This window comes from Peromyscus californicus, unplaced genomic scaffold (genome assembly GCF_007827085.1).
Source record: "Peromyscus californicus insignis strain IS unplaced genomic scaffold, ASM782708v3 Scaffold_6__1_contigs__length_162567912, whole genome shotgun sequence".
In the NCBI taxonomy this organism is placed as follows: Eukaryota; Metazoa; Chordata; class Mammalia; order Rodentia; family Cricetidae; genus Peromyscus; species Peromyscus californicus.
This window is the reverse complement of record NW_026294584.1, coordinates 46,350,643-46,369,038: the sequence shown is the minus strand read 5'-3', so window position 1 is coordinate 46,369,038 and position 18,396 is coordinate 46,350,643. Positions and strand designations below refer to the sequence as shown.

General features: G+C 41.1%; 1 protein-coding gene and 1 pseudogene across 4 annotated transcripts in view; one reads left to right on the top strand and one right to left on the bottom strand.

The window, feature by feature from the left end:
- The window catches only part of Exoc4 (exocyst complex component 4), a 768,512-nt gene that overhangs the window by 605,920 nt on the left and 144,196 nt on the right, over positions 1 to 18,396 (bottom strand). The gene's annotated exons all lie outside the window — the stretch shown is intronic.
- LOC128099930 (heat shock cognate 71 kDa protein-like) lies at positions 10,114 to 12,050 on the top strand (annotated as a pseudogene).

Genomic DNA, 18,396 nt, shown 5'->3' with positions numbered 1-18,396 from the left:
CAGTCTTAAACAACACTGTTTTTTGAGCACGGCATGCCCAATGCTCTCTTTAATTCTCATCTAGCCACACAAGACTTGCACAAGACTGGGCCCATTAATGGTTGACAGAGGAAGAGAGGAGTGCACAAGGTCCTGTTCCTCACTAACAACATACAGGCAGTTAAAGTTTGCTTCCAGAGACAGAGGTTTAGCTATTTTAAGTTATTCATATTTCTATAAGTAACACCTCGCCCATGCTACCCAAGTCTAATTAAGCAAGACTTGAATGGAACTGTTTCTTTGGTCTGTCATTGGTGCCACATCTGGCATGAACAGATATTTGTTGGGCTCCTCAGGAAAAGTTCACTCAACAGACAGAATTTGTCTGAGGTACCCCGTTTTTCTACTCTCTTGTTGATCAGCTAATGCAAACCAAACAAAACGGCGCAATGTGGTCCTCTCTAGATTTGGTAGTCTCTGAGGGACTGACAGCTAAAAGAATGATCTCTTATTTAAAACTCTTCAAAGACTCTACTACCCTTCCAACCACATCCAGAAACGGTAAGCAAAGCCCACATGCCCCCGGGATAAACTCAAGTTTACAAAATTGGCTCCCTTATACAATATACTAGAGCCAATCAAGGCAGAAAATCTGAAAATCAAGCCTAAATCTTACCAAACTCACTATCCTTCTTATGAAATCACCAATAAAATGTAAATGTGACATGTAAGAAGGCTGAGTGAAGGATGATCATAGACAGAACATCTACAATTTCCTAGGAGTAGTCTTTTCATTTATACAGAGCACAACAAAACATCACTATTTAAGAGACTGAATTAAGAAGACTCCCTGGTAACTCCTTTGAATTTAAGCACTAAGCAAAATGACAAGGAATTGGTGTTTGAAATGATCAAATTACCAGTTTCAGCATAATCTTCATTGGAGCTGATAAATCAGAAGAAAATTCAATGAGCTGTGCAAAAGGAAAATCATTGGAGTCAACAGAGGGAGCATTCTGAAAGGGGTCTTCAGTAGATGGAGCTCTCCCCTCTGTGCTGAACCTTTGAACAGGGAAATGGGAAAAGCTGGAAATAGGCATCACACAAAGGTTTTGCACACTAGCGCTGATTAAAATGCCAATCACCCTTCTTGTAAGAGCACACACATTAACTCTCTTGTACTGGCCGCACTTCAACCCTGAATAATGTTATTATTCAAGGTATACAAGGTAACAGCAATGTCTTCAAGACTCCTAAGAATGAAGCAGAGTTGTTGCCTAGTATTTCTCCATCAAGCCACCTCTTTGCCAAAGGCAGCAGCATAACCATAAACTATCTGGGATCTAGCTTTCCTGGGCAGAACCCTTGAAGTTTACCTTTCCCCTCAAATGTTGGTGACTCAGGAAAACTTTCTTTCTGGTTGCTGCTTCTTTCCTTTTCTTTTATGAAAAGTGAACACAGGAGGCCTAAACTTGCTATGTAGGCCAAGATGACTTGAACTCCTTCCTGATCCTCCTTTCTCTACCATCAGGTTCTGGGATTATAGACATGCACCATCACACCCAGCATTACAATATACTTTTGCCATCCAAAGTCAGTCAACAAAACACTGGCCAATTTTTAAAGCTGAATTCTGAAGGTGTCTGGTAGATACATACCAGAAATTCTGAATAATCTAAACTCTTCTCCAAGGCAGCCCACTGCAAAGCAAGACAAACTTTGGAGGGATGTCAGGTAACAACTTCTCAAAAGTCATACCCTCCAAACAAACTCACTGACAAGTTATTAACTGCCTCACCTTATTTTTTAGACTTATTTTTATTATTTTTAACTATGTGTAAGTGAGGGATATATACATGACCGTGGTGCCTTCAGAGGCCAGAAGCATCAATCTTTCTGGAGCTGGACTTACAAGCAGTTGTGAGCTTCCTGACATGGATGCTAGAAACAGATTCTAGTCCTGTACAAGAGTAGAAAGCATTCCTAACTGCTAAGCCATCTCTCTAGCCCCTGATGACTCACTCAAAGGCTCCGGAGTGCACGTGCATTCAAGAACTTCAGTATAAACAACACTGCATGGGATCCACATAAACTGGCATGTTCTACTTGACCTCGCACACAGCCTTCCTAAAACCAGGATACTCTCTGACCTTGAGGATAAGTCCCTCATAATCTGATCATAACTTGCACCTGGAGGTGCCTTCCCTGGGGTATTGAATCCTGAGATTATTGTTCAGAAGACTTTCTTCAAAGTGTTTAGATGAAATGTAAAGACCAAGAAATTGTTGTACTTTTGCTGAGGATGAACCTTGAAAGCATTAAATCCACAAATATAATCTGCGATAAGAACTGGATAGGATTCTGTAGGTGTGAGGATGGACTAAGAGTACTGGCAAAGGTCAGGAAATGCACACAGAATGGGAAATGTCTACAGAGTATATAAATCACTAACAGCAATTCTACTACGTGATAACAATTCTCAACTCTGCTTCTGAAGACAATAACGTGATGCTGTGGGATGTTCTGTATGTTAAATGTGTTGCTCTGATTGGTTAATAAATAAAACACTGATTGGCCAGTAGCCAGGCAGGAAGTGTATCTGGGACAAGGAGAGAGGAGAATTCTGGGAAGTGGAAGGCTGAGGCAGGAGATGCTGCCAGCCACCACCATGAGAAGATATTAAGATACTGGTAAGCCACAAGCCACAAGACAACTTTTAGATTAATAGAAATGGGTTGATTTAAGATATAAGCAAGAAGCCTACCACGGCCATACAGTTTATAAGTAATATAAGTCTCTGTGTGTTTACTTGGTTGGGTCTGAGCGGCTGCGGGACTGGTGGGTGAGAGAGAATTGTCCTGACTGTGGGCCAGGCAGGACCAGGAAAACTCTAGCTACAACGTGATAACAGACCACACTCCATAGACAGTGCTTTCAAAGGGGATTTATGATCAAAAGCTGAAAACCTCCTTATATTTGCCAAATAATTCTCATAAACTGTTTAAAGACTCTCCTTTATAGTGAAAAATAACTATATAAAATATGAAGGGGCTAGAGAGATGTCTCAGTGGTTAAGAGCACTGACTGCTCTTCCAGAGGACCAGGGTTCAATTCCCAGCACCCAGGCAGCTCACAACTGTCTGTGATACCAGTTCCAGAGAATCTGACACCCTCACACAGACATATATGAAGGCAAAAACACCAATGCATATAAAATAAAAATACATTATTTTTTTTAAAAAGATATGAAGTTCAAATGTTTCTTTACAAAACTAAGTATGAATTTACACTAATCTGTTTACAACTTTTGGCTAACTTCATCAAAACAGAAAAAAAATCAGATTTCTATATGACAGTCAGCAATAATGCTAAATAAAGATTATTGTCAAAAATAAACCAAAGTAAACTAAGCCAAAGGTATTGATTAGTCCCTGTAACTTCAGAATCTTAAGACCATCGCTCTATCCAATGCAGTACATGTCTAAAACCAGAATACAGCAAGATCATGGAGGTGCACCTAGCACAATTTAAATCCTCTGTATTTATTAATTCTTAGTAAACATTCACGATAATAAATTTTACTACTATTTCTAGGGACTGCGTGGACCAATTGCTTTTCTCATTTCTGTGACAAAAGCAATTTAAGGAAGAAAGGATTCATATGGCTCACAGTTTGAGGGTACATTCCATCATGAAGGGGACACATGGCAGCAAGAGTAGCTCTAGGTGTGGCAGCAGAAACAAGAGGCAGCTGGTCCCACTGCACTGCATCAGGAAGCTGAGAAGTACTGGTACTGGGCTGGTTCCCTCACCTGCTCCTTTATTTAAGGTCGAGGACCCAAATCCATGGGGTGGTATCACCACATTCAATGAGGACTTTCCTTCTTCAGTTAAATCTTTCTGAACACATCTTCATAAGAGATGGCCAGTGGTATATCCCCTAGAGAATTCTAAATTCAGGCAATTTGACAATGACAATCAATCACCTTACCTCTAATACAAAATTAAGTAGGAGATGGCTCTCTCTGTGTGCCTTACAATCATACACAAAGGGGGGAAAATACATACACATAAATACCTCAGTCTTGGGAGTTCATTTCATAACCTTATGCACAATGCTAATTTCCCTAATGCTTTTTCTCTAATATTATGCTTTCTTCCCTCCCTTCTTTGATATCTTTGAAAATGTAATTCCTGATAAGAAGACTCTGTGGTACTACAAAACAAATGCCCAGCACATTACTGTGAATCCCACAGGCTAACCGTGCGGTGCTCACAGGCATAAAACCATTTCAAAAGTGCATTCACTGTGGACGGGCTCAGCAGGATAGACTGTCTGAAGACAGGGAAAAATAAAAAGGCTTTAAAAAGGCAGGGTCAGGTTAGCTAAAATTTCATTCCTTAGGCTCCCCTCCCAGAAGAAAACTCTCTGAGACTCTTCATGGTGAGCCTCTTTCTTTCTTTGTCATATCAGGCTAAAATATCTGAACACTGCTTTAAGAGCATCTTATGAGTAGGTTATTGACAATAAGGAATCAAAGAAATGGATGAATCTTTTCAGTTCAATGACACCAGGCCTCTCTCTAAGTAAAGTCTTGTAATTTCCACTATTTTATTTCACCCACCCCCACCCCCTTCGCAGCCCTGCAAGGGTGATTAACCCAGAACTCTGAGAAGGAAAGTATTTCCAACACTTTTCAAGCTAACCAATAGGAACAGTCTTCAGAATACAAGCTCCCCAGGGCAATTAAAACATAGAGAAAAGAAAGAAGGCCTTAACTAACAACTACAAGCTGCCAACTATCTGAATAAGGCCAATTGTTAGTATGTTCACAGAAGGAAAAGTTAGGCAAGGGTCAGGATGAGGAGAGCAGAAGGCCAGCACACTGCTCTGAGGCAGCAATCTCCAAAGTACTCATGAAAGCACAGGTGGGTAAACACCTCTGAAACATCTGAAAATCAGCACAGAAACTTGGCCTTCAGCACATCTCTCTCCTCGCCAGTCACATGCCACATGACTGCTTTAAGGTTGTGCTCAGCCACAGCAATGCAGGACAGACTTCACACGTGGATCATTTCTCCCACTTGTGTGGTGGAAACTGTAGAGACTGAATTAGAGTAAAAGAGGAAACCTAACATGGCTAAAATGTCTCTCAATTTAGTGGGCCAACAGAAAAGTAGTTTTCTGTAGAAAAACAAAATCTCAATAATGTGGTAATAAACTTGATCATTATGTTACTGTATTTTAGCTAAACACGTAAGTATTAGCTACTTTATGGTACAATTCCTTATGAGCAGAGCAGAGACGTAGCCTATGTGTAAGAAGACGATTTAGCTATACAATAAACTAGGAGCTTTTTGTGATTTTGATTACATTTCTCTTTTTATACAATCACTCCAGATTTCTCCAACAAGAAAACTGCTGGCATGAGACAGTTCCAACACAAAATACTTGCAGAGGTTCCAAAAGTTCTTTTCCTTACAAAAACCAGTGAATGTTGAAATATGCAAAGTTAAATGCAAAAAAATCACTGATCCAACTTCAGTCATCTTCGACTAGTCCAACAGGGCACAACCCACAGCTGGAATCACTATACTATACAAATATACTGAATCTACACATGGCAGACTGAAAAGAATGTAGGAAGTAATGTAATATTTCAATAAAGTGTATGAACTTTGTTGTAAGACTAATTTGAGTTCAAACCCAAGCTCTGCCATTTAATCGTAAAATATGAACACAGCCTGATTGCTATTCTTTCATAGCTTAATTAAACATGACATATTTTCACATGGCTGATACCCCTTAAGTCACAATGCCTTTAACCTTCATGTTGAACGAGTCTTGATTATTTAAATTCATTTTCCTGATATGAATCTATTAAAAGAAAAAAATTATTCTGTCACTGGTTAAAATAGCAAAGAAATCTTTATTCAAGACTACTTCTATATCGCAGAGACACTGGGCCTAATTCCATATATAGCAAAGAAGCTGGTGATTTACAGCCAATGAGCAGTAATAAAAACATACACAGGAGAAACAGTTGTGGGGAGGGGAGATCTTATCAAACTAAATTAGCATAATTCTTGCTAAAAATGGGTGAAAGACTTACACATTAAGGTAAGGGATGAGGCATTTGATCAGATGTCAAATGTGAAGCCATTCTCCCTAAGCTGGCATAGCAAGAGTTTTGCTAAACTAGACTCACCAGAGATGGACACAGAGGATCAAAGTCACCCAACATCAAAGCCAAGCTGGGAAGAGGGCTGAGGGAAGGCCACTAAAGTTCAATCAAGGAGATAGGTCAGGAGTAAGCAAGCCCTGTGTAGGGACACAAGAGGAGCCTCTCTTACTGAGCGCAAGGGTCACTCCACATACTGCAAACACTGGTTTTGGAAGCAATGAGCTACTACCTCTCACCCTCTATCCAAGCTATGCACAGGGGCATTCTAAACATATCAGCTATACTTAAGCAGCATTTCATATCTGCCAGTCACAGTTTGTTTTCTTTTTACCCACTGGTATTGTCAATACAAGTGATTATTGGCCTAAATGAAGAATTTCTGTATAAGCAGACACAAACAGGTAAAGTGAACTATGAGATTTGTACTTTATTTATCAGCTGATATGTTCCCCACATATTTCTTTTCCTAGTTTTTCTTACCATAAACACTTCACACTTTACACTATAAAAATATAACAATGAAATTATGAGGTGATGAGAAAGAACCAAAAAAAAAATTCCAATGCCTTTCTCTACAGCTTAAATTACAATCTAGGAGAAATGAAGAGTAAAGCCATGCTCCTAGTATTTTTAAGAATGGAGAAACAGTAGGTAACTTAACAGATACAGATACTATGAGTTCTCACACCCAAGCAATACTAGCTCTCTGAACTTAAGTCATTAAGTGGTTTAAAGAAGTTTCCAAACTGTGCTCTCAAAAATGCCACAGAGGTATATCACAGTCAACCCATGGTGACAGTAGCAGAAATTTGGAATCAGAGTCTATTTAAGATACAAGTTCATTTTTCCAGCTCTAAACTGTAATCCAGATAATACCTGCGATGGTACATTGGCTATAAAATGCAAACAAAATATCACTTTATAAAATTATAATGTGAATATTTGGGAATGACATTTATGTAATTTTATTATAATTTGAAAACAGAAACCACAAAAGAGAAATGATTTCGTTTTTCAGAATTTACAAAGCTCTCTATTTCCACTCAAATATTTATTAATCTTATGATTACTATTCCAGATCTTTTCCCTCCTCCTTCATATTTAATATGGCTCATTGCCTACATACTAAAACAAAATTACAAATTTTATTTTATTGACAATTGCTGTTTGTACATCATTAAAAGTTGATTGCTAAATGTTGTATGAACTTAATATAAAGTTTTTATAGCCTCAGGCACATTGCTGATACTTCTTTAAACACAGTTAAGTAAGTTTTAACCATCTCCACCACTTTCAGTCTCTTGAACAGTCAATTTATCTACAGGCCAGGCTCTACAAAAACAGATATGCACAGGAACTCAGTCTTGCCCCAGAGGTTCCCAGTCAATCCAAGAACAGACAACAACTACATAAGGTAAAAAGTGCTGAACAAAAATTCAGGGAAATCCACAATAAGGGTACAATCATTCCCAGGGTGTTTAGAAAATGTCTTCCAGAAAGCTTGATACCAAAGCTGAGAAATGACAAAATAAATGAAAATTGCCCAGGAAAATAGGATATGATGGTAAACTGATTGTCAGTTTGACAGGATCTAGAATCATCTAGGACTGCAATCTACTGACCATGTCTGTGGGATTTCCTAGAGGGGGTTAACAGACAGAGGAAGACCCACCTAACTGTGGGCCGCACCACTCCATGGGCTGAATAAAAAGAAAAAGGTACCTGAGCAGCAGTGTTTATCAGTCTCTGCTCCAGACTAGATGAAACATGATCAGTTGGCCTCCTCCCCTGCTGCAATGTCTTTCCTGCCATGAGGGAATGCATGTCCTCTAACTGTAAGCCAAAATAAACGCTTCTTTCTTTAAACTGTTTCTTTTCAGGTATTTGGTCCCAACAGTAATACAAGCAACTAACATGGAAGGTTGAATAAAAGTATCATAGTGGAATGTACAAAATCTTGGGAGAATTCGAGAATAGATCACCCCCTCACCCTGAGGAAATCAGTGAGATAAAAGGGAAGTCTTTATGCCAAGCCAAGGACTTTAAACTTGACCTAAAGTTTCAATGTTAAGGAAAGATTTGTTATTTTAAAAGATGGTCCTGGTGCAATGTGAAGAGTAAATCATAACAGAGCTACATCTATGAATGGGATAATAGAGAGAAGTAGAGAGAGAAAAGGGTCCCCTAAACTAAAGCTGTGGCCATGGAGAAAGAAAGAGGGCCTTTAGAGGTATGAAAGCAAAACATTAAGACTTCTGTGATTCATGAGCTGCATTTGGGACCTGGAGCAGAATTGTCAAACTCATGGGTTGCTCAACTTGAGATTGCAACTGGTTTAGTACTCATCACTAAGTTAAGCAAGCAGGTATCATTCTAGTGACTTAACAATATATTAACTAGCCTAATTCATCTTTATAATTTAAGGAAAATTCATTGTCATCTAATGCACTGATACCTAGAAAAGTTCAGAGTTTGCATGATGCCCAGCCAATAGTTATTTCTCAAATACAATGGAAAAGAAATTAAGAGAGACACTAAAGAGGTAGGAATCTTGATCCCAAAACAGGTCCCAAAACCTCCACGCTATAAAAAAGGAAACAGGAATAGATGTGAAAGGCCGCCAGGAGCGGAGCCGCGGGCAGCGCAGGCCGGGCCGCATCCCCATCCCCGCGCCAGCCGCCCGCGCCCACCATGCGCGTCCCGCAGCGGCCCGCGCGCCCGGGCCCCGCGTCGTAGCGCGGCGGGCGGAGACCGCAGGCTCCCAGCCCGGGCCCGCCGTGTCCTCGAGCCCGATCGGCGCCGCTGCCCGGCGCCAGCGCCCGGTGCCGCTGCTGGCGAGGGTGGTGCGGGCCGCGACCCGGGCGCCTGGGGCCCTGCGGGATGGAGCAGGCCGAGAGCCGGGGACCCTCCGGGCGGTGCAGACTGGGACCCGGGTACCCCGGGGTGGCGCAGCTTAAGGACTTGGGGACCCTGTGGGGGTGGCGCAGCCTGAGGACTGGGGAGCCCTGCAGGGAGGTGCAGGCCGGGACCCCGGGACTCTTCTGGGGTGGTGCTGAGGGGCCCCAGCATGCTTGCTTGGCCTGACGCCATCTTGAGCAGGGCCTGAGGAGTACGGGGAGGGTTCAGCTGGAGGACATGGGCGCAGGAACGAGCAGGGTGTCTGCGGTCGGCCACCTGGCCCCAGAACAGGGAACTGGAGGGTCGGAGGGACAGTTTGTACCCTGGATGGGAGCCAGGTCAGCAGACGTGTCGAGCTCGGGGGGGGGGGGGGGGGGGGGGGGGGGGGGGGGGAACCACGAGCTGTCCTGAGTTTGAACCTGGCCTCATATGAATCGTCCAATCAGAACCCTGTAAGCCATGGCCTCATATGAGTCGTCCAATCAGAACCCTGTAAGCCATGGCCTCATATGAGTCGTCCAATCAGAACCCTGTAAACCATGGCCTCATATGAGTCGTCCAATCAGAACCCTGTAAACCATGGCCTCATATGAGTCGTCCAATCAGAACCCTGTAAAACATGGCCTCATATGAATCGTCCAATCAGAACCCTGTAGAACATGCTTCTTGCTTCTGTACCCGCCCTTCCGCTGCCCGACCCTATAAAAACCCTCCACTCCAGCCCGTCGGCGCGCCAGTCTCTTCAGTCTCTGGAGGGACTGTGTCGCCCCGGGTACCCGTGTTCCGGAATAAAGCCTCTTGCTGTTTGCATCTGACTTGTGGTCTCGGTGTGATCTCTGGGCGAGGGTCTCTCCAGAGGGAAGACTACCTTCAGGAGTCTTTCAGATGTATGTTTCTTATGAATAACAAGATTATTCCTACTGTTCTAGAAACAAGTATTAAAGTCTTGCTACTCATATTCAAAATGTGGTCAAGCTCACTGAATACAACAGCAGCTTTCAGGGATGTGTGTTCTTGTTGTCAGAACAGCCAGGCATACATGCAAGCAATCATGTCTAAGGAACCAAAATTGGGCATTGACCTTGGCACCATCTACTGCTGGGAGGGCGGGGGTCTCTCATCATGGAAAAGCAGAAATAATTGGCAATGACTAGAGTAACCTAACCACACCGAGCTATGTTGCTTTTATTGACAGCAAAATGATTCACTGACAATGCTGCAAAGTTTCAAGTTGTGATGAACAACACCAAGACAATTTTTGATGCTGAGCATGTGACTGATCAGGTGTAGGTGTGATGGTGCTAGACCTTTATAGTGGTGAATGATGCAAGCAGCCTAAGGGTCTAAGTAGAATAAGAAGGGGTGATCAAATTTTTCTACCCAGAAAAGGTGTCCTCTAGGGTTTTAATGAAGATAAAGGAAATTGCAGAAGCCTATCGTGGGAAGACTGTTGTCAATGCTGTGGTCACAGTGGCAGCTGACTTCAGTGACCCTCAGCAGCAGGGAACAAAAGATGTACTTAGAATCAAGAAAGAAAACACTGCTGCTACTATTCCTTGTGGAATAGATAAGAAGGTTGGAGCCTAAGGAAATACACTGATTTTTTATTTGGAAGTAGTACTTTTGATATGTCAGTCCTTACTATTGAGGACGTAATTTTTGAGCTCAAATCTATAGCAGAAGACACCCATTTGGGTAAAGACTTTGGCAACTGGATGGTTAATGATTTCATTGCTGAGTTTAAATGCCAACACAAAAAGGACATCAGTTAAATCAAGAGAGGTGTCCCTCATCTGTATACTGCTTGTGAATGGGCTAAGTGTACAAGCTCCTATAGTACTGAGGCCAGTAATAAAATTGATTTTCTCTATAAGGGAATAAATTTCTGTATCTACATTACCCAAGCTCAATTTGAAGAATTGAATACTAACCTGTTCTTGGGCACTGTAGATCCTATAGAAAAGGTCTTTCAAGATGTCAAATTAGACAAGTCACAGATCCATGATATTGTCCTAGTGTGGCTCTACCAGAATTCCCAAGAGTCAGATGCTTCTGCAAGACTTCTTCAATCGAAGAGAACTGAATATGACACTAACCCTGGTGAAGCCATTGCTTATGGTGCAGTTATCTACACAGTCATCCTCTGAAGACAAGTCTGGAAATGTTCAGGATTGGCTGCTCGTAGATGTCACTCTTTGTCCCCTGTGTGCCAAAACCCCTGGTGGAGTCACACCTGTCCTCATCAAGCACAATACCATCACTCAGACCTGGCAGACACAGACCTGCACTACTTACTCTGACCACAAGCCTAGGGTGCTCACTCATATAGATGGAGGAAAACATCCATGACTAAAGATAACAATCTGCTGGGAAAGTTTGAAATTCCAGGCATACCTCCAGCACCCTGTGGTGTTCCTCAGGTTGAAATCACTTTTGACATTGATGGCAATGACATCCTCATAGTTTCTGCTGTAGATAAGAGTACAGGAAAGGAGTACAAAATCACCATTACCAATGACGGGGGCCACTTAAAAAAGGAGACTATTGAGTACATGGTCCAGGAAGCTGAGGAGTACAAAAAAAGATGAGACAAGAAAAGACAAAAGTATCATCCAAGAATTCACTGGAGTCCTCTGTATTCAACATTAAAGTAACAATTGAAAATAATAAATTTCAGGGCAAGATCAATGATAAGAACAAAGTAAAGATTCTAGAAAGTGTAATAAAATCGTCAGTTGGCTGGATAAGAATCAAACTGCAGATAAAAAAAAATTTGAACACCAGCAGAAAGAACTGGAGAAAGATTGTAACCCATCATTATCAAGCTTTACTGGAGTGCTAGAGGACTACAGAAGGAATGCCTGGGGGCTTCCCCAGGATGGGAGCTCCTCCCTCAGGTTGTGCTTTTTCAGAGTCCACCCTTTGAAGAGGCTAATGAAGTCAGCCCAAAGAGACATGTAGCATTGTTCCACAGGAAAACATTTAAAGGACCCAAATTTAGCAAGTTCCATGGTACTTTTAAAATTGAGCTGCTACAACAAATTACTGGGCATTATCAATTTTTTAATAGGATTGTGCACACAGGGCGGGGAGGGGGGAGGATAACACTGCACATTATAAGTATTGGACATTGAGTGGAAATGCAATGCCTTAAATAAAACTATTTAAAATTGTGGGGGAAAATGTTGTCAAAGCACTGGTACCACCTGAAACCTTGTTAGAAATGCAGTTCTCTAGCCCTATCTGAGAAATGTTGAACAAGAATCTACATTTGAAGAAGACCCCAGAGATTTATAGACTTGGGAGATCTTAAGAATCACCAAAAGAACTTGCCAGCAACTCACTCTCTATGGATGAAAGAAAAATACTTTGGCTGACCTTATACCTGACTAAAAGAGTAACTCAACAATGCTTCTTATTACACCACAAAGCAACACACACAGGCATTAAGTGTCAACTAGTGTTCATCAAAAAGTATTGCAAAGCCAAATATGATGGCACATGTTGTAGCCCACTACGTTTCCTAGCGGCTGTACCCAGCAGGACTGCATAAGAGGTTGATTGGACCACGGGCCTGGGTATCAGGTGTTTGGAAGGGTCTACACTTGACTGTAACTAGCAAGGGAGAGGTCTTTTGCTCCACCCCTTGGCATTGTTATAAACAGACCTTTGGAATAAAGTTCTGGGCGGTGGATAAGGATCCAGGCCCACCCGAGTCTATCCTGTGTTTCTCTCTATTTTCTCCCCCCCCCTCTTTATTTCTAACTAAGTCTCTTATCCCTCACTCCTCAAGAGTCCCTGGGGTAAATAAATGTGGGGGCTGGTCTGCCACAGGCACACGCATTTCATCCCACACTGGGAAAACAGAGATAGATGGATCTCTGAGTTCGAGATCAGCCTGGTCTACATAATGAGCACCAGGACAAGGGCTATGTAGAGAGACTGTGTCTCCCAAAAGAGAAGCTTAAAAAAAAAAAAGTAATGCAGGGTCTCCCATATTTGATAGCATAGAATAAATGCCTAAAACTATGGTTTGCCAATGTGGTGGTATTGTGTTCCCCAAAATATTGTGTACCTTAATAAACTTATCTGGGGTCAGAGAACAGACAGCCACTAGATACAGAGGCTAGAAAATGGTGGCACTCACACCTTTAATCCTAGCATTCCAGAGACAGAAATCCCTCTGGATCTCTGTGAGTTCAAGGCCACATTGGAAACAGCCAGGCATGGTGACACACGCCTTTAATCCTAGAAAGCGAACCTTTAATCCCAGGGAGTGGTGGTAGAAGGCAGAAAGGTATATAAGGCGTGAGGACCAGAAACTAGGAGCATTTGGCTGGTTAGGCATTTGGCTGGTTAAGCATTTGGCTGGTTAAGCTTTCAGGCTTTCTAGCAGCAGTTCAGCTGAGAGCCATTTGGATATGAGGACACAGAGGCTTGCAGTCTGAGGAAACAAGACCAGCCGAGAAGTTGGCCAGGTGAGGTTAGCTGTGGTTTGTTCTGTCTCTCTGACCTTCCAGTGTTCACCCCAATAACTGGTCTCAGGTTTGATTTTATTAATAAGACTCTCTAAGATTCATGCTACATTTGCCTTTCCTTTAAATATTTTCGCAAAGAGAAAATTATTCCCACTACCTATTTGCTGAGTAGCACAATTGATAGCTTACGTAATTTTAAGTCATTCCTAGTTTCCTAGTTTCCCAGGGGAGCTTTGCAAAGCTCTTAATTATGTACTAGTCTTGAACATCTATTTCATTAGCCAATTTTCTGCCCACTTCCTTTGTCAGGTGAAAATGTGTCACCATAGTTCTTAAGAGAAAACACAGTTAATGTGTTTTGGATAGTAAATTGCCTTAAAAGGATAATTAATATTTCAACTGCAAAATAGCACATCTATTAAAATAACAAATTTTTAAAAATAGATTAAAAGGATGAAGAAGCTAAACTCAAAATCTGGACAAAGTCAACAAGAGTCACTGTATAAACTCACTGGTATCTTTATGTTAAATCTTCAATTAAAGAGATCCATCCTAATATTTTATTCTATAATTATTAGAAGAACCTGAAACACTATAAATGATTTTTAAGACAAAAGTCATAGAGAAATTAAACACCTGACTAAATGAAAGAGAAAAGGAAAAGAACACCTAAATTGGAATCAATATTGGGACAAAAGCTGCTATACAGAAGCTTAAGCTCTCTAGACTGACAATAATAAGAACATGTGGCCTATTACATCAAGAAACAATGTTGTGCACAAACAGTGATTGCTGTGGGATGTTCTGTATGGCAAATGTGTTGCTGATTGGTCAATAAATAAAACACTGATTGTCTATTGGCTAGGCAGGAAGTACAGGCGGGACAAGGAGGAGAATAAAGCTGGGAAGTGGAAGGCTGAATCAGAGAGACACTGCCAGCCGCTGCCATGACAAGCTGCATGTGAAGATGCCGGTAAGCCATGAGCCATGTGGCAAGGTATAGATTAATGGAAATGGATTAATTTAAGCTATAAGAACAGTTAGCAAGAAGCCTGCCATGGCCATACAGTTTGAAACCAATATAAGTCTCTGTGTTTACTTGGTCGGGTCTGAGCGACTGTGGGACTGGCGGGTGAGAGAGATTTGTCCTGACTGTGGGCCACGCAGGAAAACTCTAGCTACAAGTGATGATGAGCAATTCGTAGCCACAGAGCAGAGTGCTTATAAAAACTATGGGAAATCTTCTGATGGAAAATAAAACTGGAGAGACATTTCAATATGTTTTGCTGCTTCCTACATAACTTAATTAAGAGTTTAGCAACTTGGCTTCAAGAGAAATCTCTGACTATAGACTGACTGTCCTGTGACCGTCCTCGAGGTCTTGTACTTTTCTTTGTTTTATCCTACTTTCAGCCTCCAGGTTTCATTTCTCTGCTTCTGTTCCTTAGACCTCTATCTCCTATTACACAATTCACTTTCCAGAATTAACCTTCCTGCTGTGGATGACTGATTGATAAATAAAACACTGATTGGCCAGTAGCCAGGCAGGAAGTATAGGCGGGACTAGCAGAGAGGAGAATGGAGAAAACAGGAAGGCAGAGAGGAGGAGACGCCAGCCTGCCGTCCCGGGAGCATCATGTAAAGGCAGCAGGTAAAGCCAAGGAACACATGGCGACATACAGATTAACAGAAATGGTCTGAGTATAAGAGTAAGAGCTAGACATTGGTAGGCCTGAGCTTATGGCCAAGCAGTTCAAATAATATAAGCGTCTGTATGTTTATTTTATACGTGGGCTACGGGACTGGCGGAGATTGGCGGGACCCGGAGAGAAAAACTCTAGCTATACCTTCCCATCTATCCCCTAGAGATATTTCTATGCCCATCTCCTCAGCCATTCTATTAACCTACTAGGTAGCACAAAGCAAGAGAAGACATTTCAGAGAGGGTACATAGAGAAAGGAGACATCAGAAAAACAATGGATAATTGTTAATAGTCAAGAAAGACTAAAGCTGGAAAAAAGGAACTGAAGGGGAATTCCTCAAGGACTCTCACTTTTGTGCTTAAAATGAACTAAAGAGAAGAGTGGAGGAGTCTGAAACAGAGACAAAGTCAAAAAGAAACTATAAATTAAACTCAGTTATCTGGCATTATCATGCTAGCTTAAAAAGCAAAATCTTCTAAGGACAAAAACACATAAGAAAGCATGATAAAAAAAAAACCTTTAGGTGATGGAGAGAGGGATCAGTAGTTAATAGTGTTTGGTTTGCAACACCCATGTTTAGCAGTTCAAAACTATCTGTATCTCCTGCTCCAGGACAATTTGATGCCTGTGGCCTTAGATACCTACACTCAAGTACACACATCCACACACATAATTTAAAATAATACATATAGGTACTTTAAAATTAAAAACCAATCTTCAGTCAATAGGATACCTAAAACAGCTGGTCCTATACAAACATCAGGAAGTAGCTTATTAAATGGTTGTCCCAAATAAACAAATGTCAAGTAGGCAGAGGAAGACAGAAGAGGACATCAAATCTAACATTAAGCTGCATACAAACTAGGTTCTTAGTAAGTTCATGTTAATTACTCATTTTAGTATTAGTACTGTGAATTCTTAATAGAGTATACATAGAATAATCAAGACCATCAAAAATCTCTATCCTCTATAGCAATGGCTCTCAACCTATGGGTTGTGACCCATTTGAGATGGAAATATCCTTTCACAGGGGTTGCATATCAGATATCCTGCATATCATATATTAACATTATGATTCATAACAGTAGCAAAATTACAGTTATGGAGTAGCAAAGAAAATGACTTTATGCTTGGGAAGTCATCACAACATGTGTTAAAGAGTCACAGCATTAGGAAGGTTGCAAACCACTGCTCTAGGGCAAGGTCTTCAAGTATCAGAATATACAAGTAACAAGACAAGCCTAAGCTAACTGCTCATCTTACACCTGATAGAACAGCACTCTACATACGTGCTTGTGCACATACTCACGCTCACTCTCCCTCTCCACTTTCCACCCTTGCTGAACATATATTCAGGATCACTGACCTCTGCACCAGACCTACTTGTCATGAGAATAAACTCAAAATACATATTAAAGTAATGAACACCGTTTCCAACATAGAAATTGTAAAAAAATAAATAAATAGATAGATAGATGGATGGATAAATAAATAAATAAGTAGATAAGTAAATAAGTAAGTGGTATTTTCTAAGAATCATTATTTAACTGACAATCAAGATCCTTACAACTATAGCTTCACCTTACCTCTCACACATTGAATAGTAACAGCAGCCTTACACAAACCCTTGTTCCATTGAAACAGCTCCATCTGGGGAGGGAGACTTCTTAAGAGTTGGGGATGGAGGTAAATAAAGAAGGAAGGAAGAGGGTAAAGGGGAAGAGCATGGTACAAGTGATCTGATCAAGGAAATAGGAAATGGGGCCCTCTAGGGAAAGGGGAGGGAAATATGGAAAGACAGGTGAGTGTAAAATAACAAAAAGTCATAAGGAATATTATTTTTTAACTACTATTAACTACTATTATTAACATATTATTAACTATTTATGTAAAACAACATATAAGATACAAAAATCTGTCTGTAAATACACATACGTAGTTTAAATGAACTTTTCTTATCTGGACTAACAGTGTTCCCTCCAAGAGCCAAAGAGCATCTAAAAATTCCCAATGACAGACATGAGAATCCCTCTTTTGAGTTGTTAGCCAGGGCTGCCAAAGAGACTCCCAAAGCATAGAGCTTATTGTTATTGCCCTTGCTTGCACCCAGAGGTGGCTGAAGATATCATGTTCTTCAGCAGACACAGGGCACAGAGGACCCTGAGATGGAACTGAATTGAATGTCTCCTTCCTGAGGACTAGCTTTCATGGTAACAGAAGGTGCCACACAAGCTTCCAAAGGGGCCACCAAGCTCTGACGCATATGAACCACAATATGACTGCATGGCACCAAACTCTACGGGTGCAGTAGTGGCGCACATACCTTGGCAGCAACTAACAGCTCTCTAAATGGACTGAAGATCTTTCAACATGAGGGAAACCATGCCTGGTATTAGAAACTGAGCCAACCATTCAGTGCCAGTGAAGCCTGGATCTTGAAGGAGAACTGACAATCCCTAACAATAATCTAAACATGTTTCCTTGTAGTTGCAGATGAGTGTAGTCTTCACCACTCATCAAGGAAATTTCTCTTTGCAACAGACAGAGACCATTACAAAAAAACCAAACCAAAAAAAAAAAACCACAACCAGTCAAAATGAAAGTTGTGGAGCCTAGTCCCAACGGATACACCTACAAAATAAATATTCCTAACTTAAGGCTCTGGGAATATTATGGAAGAGGAGGCATAAGAATTGTAAGAGCCAGATGATCTGGGAAATTACTATGAGACTGTGACTCCTAGTAATGTCAAAAGCTACACCTATAAGTCTCACCAGCACAACTGCCTAAACGAGAACTGAACAAATACAAAGCCAATAGACATACAAAGGAGACAGGAAAAAGACCACAACCCTACACAAAGAACTATAGGAAACTAAGGAATGCTAAGATTGAAAAAAATAGTCCTTTCCAGGGAAGAGCACACCAATTTGCTATCCAGTACCAAATGTTTAACCCTGAAAATACACATATGAGTAACAATATGAGCAGGTTATATTTAGGAACATATATGTACATACATATACACATAATTTACATAATAACAATAAAAATGAGGCCATAAATTTGAAAGAGAAAAAGGAAGGAGTATAAGAGGAAGTCTGGAAGGAGCAAAGGAAAGGGGAAATGATGAAATAATAGTACAATCTCAA